The following is a 12,360-nucleotide window of genomic DNA, read 5'->3' as shown; positions in this document are numbered from 1 at the left end:
TGAATATGATTGGATCATGTTTATTGCAATACGGTTATTCATTTAAGTGAAAGAATAATTGTTGTTCTATTTACATGAATAAAACCTTCTATGGTCATACACTCAATATAAATGGTTTATTGAATCTCGATCGTAGTGATACACATATATTGAAGCCAAAAGATGCAAAGTTAATAATGATAGTGCAACTTATTTGTGGCACTGCCGTTTAGGTCATATTGGTGTAAAGCGCATGAAGAAACTCCATGCTGATGGGCTTTTGGAATCACTTGATTATGAATCACTTGATGCTTGCGAACAATGCCTCATGGGCAAGATGACTAAGACTCCGTTCTCTGGAACAATGGAGCAAGCAACTGACTTATTGGAAATAGTACATACTGATGTATGCAGTCCGACGAGTGTTGAGGCTCGCGGCGGGTATCGTTATTTTCCGACCTTCACAGATGATTTGAGAAGATATGGGTATATCTACTTGATGAAACATAAGTCTGAAACATTTGAAAAGTTCAAAGAATTTCAGAGTGAAGTGGAAAATCATCGTAACAAGAAAATAAAGTTTCTACGATCTGATCGTGGAGGTGAATATTTGAGTTATGAGTTTGGTATTCATTTGAAACAATGTGGAATAGTTTCGCAACTCACGCCACCTGGAACACCACAGCGAAATGGTGTGTCCGAACGTCGTAACCGTACTTTATTAGGTATGGTGCGATCTATGATGTCTCTTACCGATTTACCACTATCGTTTTGGGGTTATGCATTAGAGACAACTGCATTCACGTTAAATAGGGCACCATCTAAATCCGTTGAGACGACACCATATGAACTGTGGTTTGGCAAGAAACCTAAGCTGTTGTGTCTTAAAGTTTGGGGCGGCGATGCTTATGTGAAAAAGTTTCAACGTGATAAGCTCGAACTCAAATCGGAGAAATGTGTCTTCATAGGATACCCAAAGGAGACTGTTGGGTACACCTTCTATCACAGATCCGAAGGCAAGATATTCGTTGCTAAGAATGGATCCTTTCTGGAGAAGAAGTTTCTCTCGAAAGAAGTGAGTGGGAGGAAAGTAGAACTTGAAGAGGTAATTGTACCTTCTCCCTAATTGGAAAGTAGTTCATCACAGAAATCAGTTCCAGTGATTCCTACACCAATTAGTGAGGAAGCTAATGATGCTAATCATGAAACTTCAGATCAAGTTACTGTCAAACCTCGTAGGTCAACCAGAGTACGGTCCGCACCAGAGTGGTATGGTAATCCTGTTCTGGAAGTCATGTTACTAGACCATGACGAACCTACGAACTATGAGGAAGCGATGATGAGCCTAGATTTCACGAAATGGCTTGAGGCCATGAAATCTGAGATAGGATCCATATATGAGAACGAAGTGTGGACTTTCGTGGACTTGCCCGATGATCGGCAAGCCATTAAGAATAAATGGATCTTCAAGAGGAAGACGGACGCTGATAGTAGTGATACTATCTACAAAGCTCAAATTGTCGAAAAAGGTTTTCGACAAGTTCAAGGTGTTGACTACGATGAGATTTTCTCACTTGTATCGATGCTTAAGTCTGTTAGAATCATGTTAGCAATTGTCGCATTTTATGGAAAATGGATGTCGAACCTGCATTCCTTAATGGATTTCTTAAAGAAGAGTTGTATATGATGTAACCAGAAGGTTTTGTCGATCCTAAAGGTGCTAACAAAGTGTACAAAGCTCCAGCGATCCATCTATGGACTGGTGCAAGCATCTCAGAGTTGGAATGTACGCTTTGATGAGTTGATCAAAGCATATAGTTTTATACAGACTTGCGGTGAAGCCTGTATTTACAACAAAGTGAGTGGGAGCACTACAACCTTTCTGATAAGTATATGTGAATGACATATTGTCGATCGGAAATGATGTAGAATTTTATGGAAAGCATAAAGGAGTGTTTGAAAGGAGTTTTTCAAAGAAAGACCTCGGTGAAGCTGCTTACATATTGAGCATCAAGATCTATAGAGATAGATCAAGACGCTTGATAAGTTTTGTCAATGAGTACATACCTTGAAAAGTTTTTGAAGTAGTTCAAAATGGAACAGTCAAAGAAAGAGTTATTGCCTGTGTTGCAAGGTGTGAAGTTGAGTAAGACTCAAAGCCCGACCACGGCAGAAGATAGAGAGAGAACGAGAGTCATTCCCTATGCCTCAGCCATAGGTTCTATAAAGTATGCCATGCTGTGTACCAGACCTATTGTATACCCTGCCCTGAGTTTGGCAAGGGGGGTACAATTTTGATCTAGGAGTAGATCATTGGACAGCGGTCAAAATTATCCTTAGAGGACTAAGGAAATGTTTCTCGGTTATGGAGGTGATAAAGAGTTCGTCGTAAAGAGTTACGTCCATGCAAGCTTTGACACTGATCTGGATGACTCTAAGTCACAATTTGGATACATATTGAAAGTGGGAGCAATTAGCTAAAGTAGCTCCGTGCAGAGCATTGTAGACATAGAAATTTGCAAAATACATACAGATCTGAATGTGGCAGGCCCATTGACTAAACTTCACTCACAAGCAAAACATGATCACACCTTAGTACTCTTTAGGTGTTAATCACATGGCGATGTGAACTAGATTATTGACTCTAGTAAACCCTTTGGGTATTGGTCACATGGCGATGTGAACTATAGAGTGTTAAATCACATGACGATGTGAACTATTGATGTTAAATCACATGGCGATGTGAACTAGATTATTGACTCTAGTGCAAGTGGGAGACTGAAGGAAATATGCCCTAGAGGCAATATTTAAGTTGTTATTTATATTTCCTTATATCATGATAAATGTTTATTATTCATGCTAGAATTGTATTAACCGGAAACTTGATACATGTGTGAATACATAGACAAAACAGAGTGTCCCTAGTATGCCTCTACTTGACTAGCTCGTTAATCAAAGATGGTTAAGTTTCCTAGCCATTGATACGTCTCCAACGTATCTATAATTTTTGATTGTTCCATGTTATTATATTATCTGTTTTGGATGTTTAATGGGCTTTAATATGCTCTTTTATATTATTTTTGGGACTAACCTATTAACCAAAGGCCCAGTGCCAGTTTTTTCCTATTTCAGTGTTTCGCAGAAAAGGAATATCAAACGGAATCCAAACGGAATGAAACCTTCACAATGATCTTTCTTGGACCGAAAGCAAACCAGGAGACTTGGAGATGAAGTCGGAGACGCAACGAGGCGGCCACGAGGCAGGAGGGCGCGCCCCCCACCCTCGTGGGCCCCTCGTAGCTCCACCGACGTACTTCTTTCGCCTATATATACTCTTATACCCTAAAAACATTAGGGGGAGCCACGAAACCACTTTTCCACCGCCGCAACCTTCTGTACCCATGAGATCCTATCATGGGGCCTTTTCCGGTGATCTCCCGGAGGGGGAATCGATCATGGAGGGCTTCTACATCAACACCATAGCCTCTCCAATGATGTGTGAGTAGTTTACCACAGACCTTCGGGTCCATAGTTATTAGCTAGATGGCTTCTTCTCTCTCTTTGGTTCTCAATACAAAGTTCTCCTCGATGTTCTTGGAGATCTATTTGATGTAATACTTTTTGCGGTGTGTTTGCCGAGATCCGATGAATTGTGGATTTATGATCAAGATTATCTATGAATAATATTTGATTCTTCTCTGTATTCTTAGATGCATGATTTGATATCTTTGCAAGTCTCTTCGAATTATCGGTTTAGTTTGGCCTACTAGATTGATCTTTCTTGCAATGGGAGAAGTCTTTGGCTTTGGGTTCAATCTTGTTGTGTCCTTTCCCAGTGACAGTAGGGGCAGCAAGGCACATATTGTATTGTTTCCATCGAGGATAAAAAGATGGGGTTTATATCATATTGCTTGAGTTTATCCCTCTACATCATGTCATCTTACTTAATGCGTTACTTTGTTCTTATGAACTTAATACTCTAGATGCATGTTGGATAGCGGTCGATGTGTGGAGTAATAGTAGTAGATGCAAAATCGTTTCGGTCTACTTGACAAGGACGTGATGCCTATATTCATGATCATTGCCTAGATATTCTCATAACTATGCGCTTTTCTATCAATTGTTTGGCAGTAATTTGTTCACCCACCCTAATATATGCTATCATGAGAGAAGCCACTAGTGAATCCTATGGCCCCCGGGTCTATTTTACATCATATTAGTTTTCCGTCAACTTGCATCTAGAGTATTAAATACTATGGGAAGTTTGATTCCTTATGATTGTTTTAAGATATGAAGATGGTGATATTAGAGTCATGCTAGTTGAGTAGTTATGAATTTGAGAGATACTTGTGTTAAAGTTTGTGATTCCCGTAGCATGCACGTATGGTGAACTGTTATGTGATGAAGTCGGAGCATGATTTATTTATTGATTGTCTTCCTTATGAGTGGCGGTCGGGGACCAGCGATGGCCTTTTCCTACCAATCTATCCCCCTAGGAGGATGCGTGTAGTACTTCGTTTCGATAACTAATAGATTTTTGCAATAAGTATGTGAGTTCTTTATGACTAATGTTGAGTCCATGGATTATACGCACTCTTACCCTTCCACCATTGCTAGCCTCTCTAATACCGCGCACCTTTCACCGGTATCATACACCCACCATATACCTTCCTCAAAACAGCCACCATACCTACCTATTATGGCATTTCCATAGCCATTCCGAGATATATTGCCATGCAACTTTCCACCGTTCTGTTTATTATGACACGCTCCATCATTGTTATTTTGCTTTGCATGATCATGTAGTTGACATCGTATTTGTGGCAAAGCCACCGTTCATAATTTTTCATACATGTCACTCTTGAATCATTGCACATCCCGGTACACCGCCGGAGGCATTCACAGAGTCATATTTTGTTCTAAGTATTGAGTTGTAATTTTTGAGTTGTAAGTAAATAAAAGTGTGATGATCATCATTATTAGAGCATTGTCCGAGTGAGGAAAGGATGATGGAGACTATGATTCCTCCACAAGTCGGTACGAGACTCTGGACGGAGAAAAAAAATAAAAAAAAAGAGGCCATAAAAAAGAGAGAAAGGCCCAAATAAAAAAATGAGAGAAAAAGAGAGAAGGGACAATGTTACTATCCTTTTACCACACTTGTGCTTCAAAGTAGCACCATGATCTTCATGATAGAGAGTCTCCTATGTTGTCGCTTTCATATACTAGTGGGAATTTACATTATAGAACTTGGCTTGTATATTCCAATGATGGGCTTCCTCAAATTGCCCTAGGTCTTCATGAGCAAGCAAGTTGGATGCACACCCACTTAGTTTCTTTTGTTGAGCTTTCATACACTTATAGCTCTAGTGCATCCGTTGCATGGCAATCCCTACTCACTCACATTGATATCTATTGATGGGCATCTCCATAGCCCGTTGATACGCCTAGTTGATGTGAGATTATCTTCTCCTTTTTGTCTTCTCCACAACCACCATTCTATTCCACCTATAGTGCTATGTCCATGGCTCACGCTCATGTATTGCGTGAAGATTGAAAAAGTTTGAGAACATCAAAAGTATGAAACAATTGCTTGGCTTGTCATCGGGGTTGTGCATGATTAAATACTTTGTGTGATGAAGATAGAGCATAGCCAGACTATATGATTTTTTAGGGATAACTTTCTTTGGCCATGTTATTTTGAGAAGACATGATTGCTTTATTAGTATGCTTGAAGTATTATTGTTTTTATATCAATATTAAACTTTTATTTTGAATCTTATGGATCTGAATATTCATGCCACAATAAAGAGAATTACATTGAAAATTATGTTAGGTAGCATTCCACATCAAAAATTCTGTTTTTATCATTTACCTACTCGAGGACGAGCAGGAATTAAGCTTGGGGATGCTTGATACGTGTCCAACGTATCTATAATTTTTTTATTGTTCCATGCTATTATATTATCTGTTTTGGATGTTTAATGGGCTTTAATATGCTCTTTTATATTATCTTTGGGACTAACCTATTAACCGAAGGCCCAGTGCCAGTTTCTGTTTTTTTTCCTATTTTAGTGTTTCGCAGAAAAGGAATATGAAACGGAATCCAAATGGAATGAAACCTTCGCGATGATCTTTCTTGGACCGAAAGCAAACCAGGAGACTTGGAGATGAAGTCGGAGACGCAATGAGGCGGCCACAAGGCAGGAGGGCGCGCCCAGGGGGTAGGCGCGCCCCCACCCTCGTGGGCCCCTCGTAGCTCCACTGATGTACTTCTTTCGTCTATATATACTCTTATACCCTAAAAACATCAGGGGGAGCCACGAAACCACTTTTCCACCGCTGCAACCTTCTGTACCCGTGAGATCCCATCTTGGGGACTTTTCCGGCGATCTGCCGGAGGGGGAATCGATCACGGAGGGCTTCTACATCAAGACCATAGCCTCTCCGATGATGTGTGAGTAGTTTACCACAGACCTTCGGGTCCATAGTTATTAGCTAGATGGCTTCTTCTCTCTCTTTGGTTCTCAATACAATGTTCTCCTCGATGTTCTTGGAGATCTATTCGATGTAATACTTTTTGCGGTGTGTTTGCCGAGATCCGATGAATTGTGAATTTATGATCAAGATTATCTATGAATAATATTTGGTTCTTCTCTGAATTCTTATATGCATGATTTGATATCTTTGCAAGTCTCTTCGAACTATCGGTTTAGTTTGTCCTACTAGATTGATCTTTCTTGCAATGGGGGAAGTGCTTAGCTTTGGGTTCAATCTTGCGGCGTCCTTTCCCAGTGACAGTAGGGCCAGCAAGGCACGTATTGTATTGTTGCCATCGAGGATAAAAAGATGGGGTTTATATCATATTGCTTGAGTTTATCCCTCTATATCATGTCATCTTGCTTAATGTGTTACTCTGTTCTTATGAACTTAATACTCTAGATGCATGCTGGATAGCGGTCGATGTGTGGAGTAATAGTAGTAGATGCAGAATCGTTTCGGTCTACTTGACACGGACATGATGCCTATATTCATGATCATTGCCTAGATATTCTCATAACTATGCGCTTTTCAATCAATTGCTCGGCAGTAATTTGTTCACCCACCGTAATATATGCTATCATCAGAGAAGCCACTAGTGAAACCTATGGCCCCTGGGTCTATTTTACATCATATTAGTTTTCTGTCAACTTGCCAATTTCTTTCGCTGTTTATTTTGCAATCTTTACTTTCAAATTTATACAAAAAAATACCAAAAATATTTATCTTACTATCTTTATTAGATCTCACTTTTGCGAGTGACCGTGAAGGGATTGACAACCCCTTTATCGCGTTGGTTGCAAGGTTCTTGATTGTTTGTGCAGGTACTAGGTGACTTGCGTGTAATCTCCTACTGGATTGATACCTTGGTTCTCAAAAACCGAGGGAAATACTTACGCTACTTTGTTGCATCACCCATTCCTCTTCAAGGGAAAACAAACGCATGCTCAAGAGGTAGCACCATAGACATGTGTTGTCATTTGATGAACGGGATCACATCATTAAAGAATGATGTGATGAACAAGACCCATCCGTTAGCTTAGCATAATGATCGTTTAGTTTCATTGCTATTGCTTTATTCATGACTTATACATGTTCCTCTGACTATGAGATTATGCAACTCCCGAATACCGGAGGAACACCTTGTGTGCTATCAAACGTCACAACGTAACTGGGTGATTATAAAGATGCTCTACAGGTGTTTCCGATGGTGTTTGTTGAGTTGGCATAGATCGAGATTAGGATTTGTCACTCTGAGTATCGAAGAGGTATCTCTGGGCCCTCTCGGTAATGATCATCACTATAAGCCTTGCAAGCAATGTGACTAATGAGTTAGTTGCGGGATGATGCATTACGCGACGAGTAAAGAGACTTGCCGGTAACGAGATTGAACTAGGTATGATGATAGCGACGATCGAATCTCGGGCAAGTAACATACCAATGACAAAGGGAACAACGTATGTTGTTATGTGGTTTGACCGATAAAGATCTTCGTAGAATATGTAGGAGCCAATATGAGCATCCAGGTTCCTCTATTGGTTATTGACCGGAGATGTGTCTCGGTCATGTCTACATAGTTCTCGAACCCGTAGGGTCCGCACGCTTAACGTTCGATGACGATTTGTATTATGAGTTATGTGATTTGATGTACCGAAGTTTGTTCGGAGTCTCGGATGAGATCACGGACATGATGAGGAGTCTCGAAATGGTCGAGAGGTAAAGATTCATATATTGGAAGGTTGCATTCGTACATCGGAATGGTTCCGAGTGATTCGGGCATTTTTCCGGAGTACCGGGAGGTTACCGGAACCCCCGGGGGAAAGATATGGGCCTTATGGGCCATAGGAGGGAGGCTAACCAGCCCACAAGGGGCTGGTGCGCCCCCCACAAGGGAGGAGGCCGAATTGGACTTGGGAAGGGGGCGCCACCCCCCTTTCCTTCTCCTACTCCCTCTCCTTCCCCTTTTTCCCCTCCGGTAGAAGGAAAAAAGGGTGGGGCCGAATCCTACTAGGACTGGAGTCCTAGTAGGACTCCCCTCTCCCTGGCGCGCCCCTTGTTGGTCGTCCTCCTCCTCCCCTCCTTTATATACGGGGGCAGGGGGCACCCCAAAGACACACCAAAGTTTCTCTTAGCCGTGTGCGGTGCCCCCCTCCACAGAAACACACCTCGGTCATATCGTTGCAGTGCTTAGGCGAAGCCCTGCGCCGGTAACTTCATCATCACCGTCACCATGCCGTCGTGCTGATGAAACTCTTCCTCGACCACAGCTGGATCAAGAGTTCGAGGGACGTCACCGAGCTGTACGTGTGCAGATCGCGGAGGTGCCGTGCGTTCGGTACTTGATCGGTTGGATCGTGAAGACGTTCGACTACATCAACCGCGTTACTTAACGCTTCCGCTTTCGGTCTACGAGGGTACGTGGACACACTCTCCCCGCTCGTTGCTATGCTTCTCCTAGATAAATCTTGCATGATTGTAGGAAAATTTTGAAATACTACGTTCCGTAACAGTATTAAATAGCATAATGGATCTGAACATATAATCTTTCACCAAATAAACCATATAGTAATCAACTACAAGATGTAATCAACACTACTAGTCACCCACAAGCACCAATCTATAGTTCCGGTAACAAGATTGAACACAAGAGATGAACTAGGGTTTGAGATGAGATGGTGTTGTTGAAGATGTTGATGGAGATAGCTCTCCCCAAGATGGGAGAATTGTTAGTGATGATGATGACGATGATTTCCCCCTCCGAGAGGGAAGTTCCCCCGGCGGAATCGCTCCGCCGAAGGGCAAAAGTGCTCCTGCACAAGTTCCGCCTCGAGACGGCGGCGCTCCGTCCCGAAAGTCCTCCCCTTATTTTTTTTCTAGGTCAAAATGATCTATATACCAGAAGATGGGCACCTGAGGTGGGCCTGGGTGAGCACAACCCACCAGGGCGCGCCCAGGTGGGTTGTGCCCACCTAGTGGGCCCTCTCTGGTAGTTATTTGCTCCAATATTCATCATATATTTGATAAAAAAATCTTCGTGAAGTTTCAGCTTGTTTGGAGTTGTGCAGAATAGATGGCCTGACGTAGCTTTTCCAGGTCCAGATTTCTAGCTGCCAGAATTCTCCCTCTTTGTGTGTATCTTACATATTATGAGAGAAAAGGCATTGGAATTACTCAAAAAATATTATTATGAATTAAAACATCATACATAATAGCAGAAAAACATGATGCAAACTAGACGTATCACTAAGTCCTTTGCGAAAAAGAAAAAGAAAACACTCCCGCTACTGAGAAATTCACGGGAGCACCAACGCGCGGGGGAACGCACCTGACTAGTCCTTTCCAACCGTCCGATTGCTTTCATATTCGTAAACGTTTTAAGTATTAGACATTTAATTAGTATAGGCTAGGTCCATCCATGCATGTGCATCCTATCTCTCATGCCTTTTCTGTTTCATCTTTTTACTTTTAATCTACTATTCTCTCCGTCTCAAAATAAGTATCTCAAATTTAGTATAATTTTATACTAAAGTTAATACAAAATTGAGACACTTATTTTGAGACGGAGGAAGTAGATTTTTCGTCCCTCAACTCTTTCGAGAGTATAGAAATGATCCATGAACTATAAAACCAGCAAAATTTGGTTCCTTAACTATTCAAACCGGATAAGTTTAGTCCCTCATACCGCTTTGACAGTTTTTTTTCTGATGGGGAATAGTGTTGACTGAAACCAGATACATCGTACAGGCTGGACTGTCACATCAGCGTGTACAAATGTGCAGGGTCCCACCTGTCAGCCTCAGGGAAGAAATAAAATAGCTTAAAATAAAATGTGTAGCTGAGGTTTTGAACTTAAGACCAGAAAACGCCAGATCAGTAGGATATATGAAACTTTTAATGAAGCTGAATTCTATTTCTATCCACTTCATGTCAGGTGCGTTTTGATAAATAATAAATAAAATATATTTGTCCGCATCAAAAAAAGCTTAGGGTGTGTTTGGATGCAAAGTATTTTTGCAGTTTTTTGGGAATACTGTGGTTTAAGAAAAAACCTTGGTATTAAATACTTTGAGCTGTTTGGACGAAAGAAATATTGTAGTTTAAGATACCGTGGTATTTCTCATACCATGGTTTTCTTGCAGTATCTAAAAAAGAGGTCATGGTCTCTTTTTTAAAAACTGAACCGAGCGAAAAGTCAGCATCTCCGACTCCTCATCATTATCTGTTAATCGTAGTGTAATTTTATATCCTGATTCTTAGGCGTATTTGTTAGGTGATTAACTTGTGTTCCGTTGGTCTCTGGAGTCCATGTTCTTTTGGCCGTTGTTACCAGCGATTCCTCTGTCCGATCAGTGATCTAGCATGCATCTATTGAGTCGCGCTAGCAGCTAGAAGAGGCCGAGGGGACTTGGCTTGCATGGCATGACTGCGTGCACTGAACGACCGCTTTTACATGCTTAAGTGTAGTTGAGTTAGTTGCAGTCAGCCAAAAATTACAAGAAAACAACATTTGCCAAACGAGTGGGTGGTTTCGGCAAAACAGAAAAAAACATGGTTTAGACAAACCAAGGTATTCATTACCCTCGCGTTGAAAAGCTGAGGTTTTGGATTACCACGGTTTTAAAAAGACAGTGCTGCCAAACTAGGCTTTTACTCGCTGGGTAGCTAGCCCGTGCTTGCACTTAGCACGGCGTTCCCCGTTCGAGTCAGTCGACCAATGTTATATTTTTTGCATGTCTTTTACTTTTTTACAGCACATACGTTCAAATGATCCCACTGTTCCAAACAAAAATCAGTCCACGTCAGCAAAAATCAGCTAAAGTGATATAAGGGACTAAACTTATCCGGTTTTAAAAATTAAGGGACTACAGTTCGCTGGTTTTTAGAGTTGAGGGACCATTTCTATATTTCTGAAAAAATTAAGGGACGAAAAATATACTTATCCCAAAGTCAAAATTAAGTTTCGCTCACATATTTGTGTTTGTCGAGAACTTTCGAACAAGACCAATTTTAAATACATTTCGACCTCTTTTCTTAGAAAAAAAATACTGAGTTTCAAATACTGAAACTTGATAATTGTAACATTAAGTTTTACCAAGTTTCGTATGCTTTTAGGGTTTTAGGGTTATGGGCTTAGGGCTTAGGTCTTTATTTATCAATTTTTAAACTTTTAATAGTTGAGACTTACCCGGCTGCCTGATTTGGCTCGCGATCCGCAAAGTCGTTGGATTCTAGAGGGCACACCAAGTTTTAAGTTTCAGTTTCTAAAACTTACGATTTTCTCATTTGCTCGTATCAAGTCTCGGTAGTTGAAACTTAACAATCTTTTAAAAACTTGTCAAAAATGTACTCCCTTCAGCCCATAATATAAGACGTGTCATATATTGTGGAATGGAGGAAGTATCCAAAATGGATCTTATTTGAAAGTCCTCGTCATAAAAAACACAAATATGCAAATGAAATATAAATTTGATTTTGGTTTAAAAGATATATAGATTCAAATTTGAATGCTAAAAGAAATAGCATGGGATGTGGAATGGGTGGAGTTCTCAAAAGCTGTATACATGGACCTCGTCTAAGGTAATTAAGGGCTAATAAAACACATGCAACACCAAAACAGTTTATGAATCACGAGGCAATCGGACAGCCGCAAATCTGTGTTCCACCGCAACTGCTTGCCACAAATCCTCTCCCTCCGCTACCGCCTGCTCCATCCGTCACGCACGATGTCATGACATTTCAGCGGAGCAAGTTGAACCTGCATATTCCGCTTCGAAAAGGAAAAATGCTTTCCGCCAGCATGCACGCGGGGTAGCGTAGTTGTTGCGAGCTTGAGGCCAACTC

Source organism: Triticum aestivum, chromosome 4D, assembly GCF_018294505.1.
Source record: "Triticum aestivum cultivar Chinese Spring chromosome 4D, IWGSC CS RefSeq v2.1, whole genome shotgun sequence".
Classification (NCBI taxonomy): Eukaryota; Viridiplantae; Streptophyta; class Magnoliopsida; order Poales; family Poaceae; genus Triticum; species Triticum aestivum.
This window is presented reverse-complemented; position numbering follows the sequence as displayed.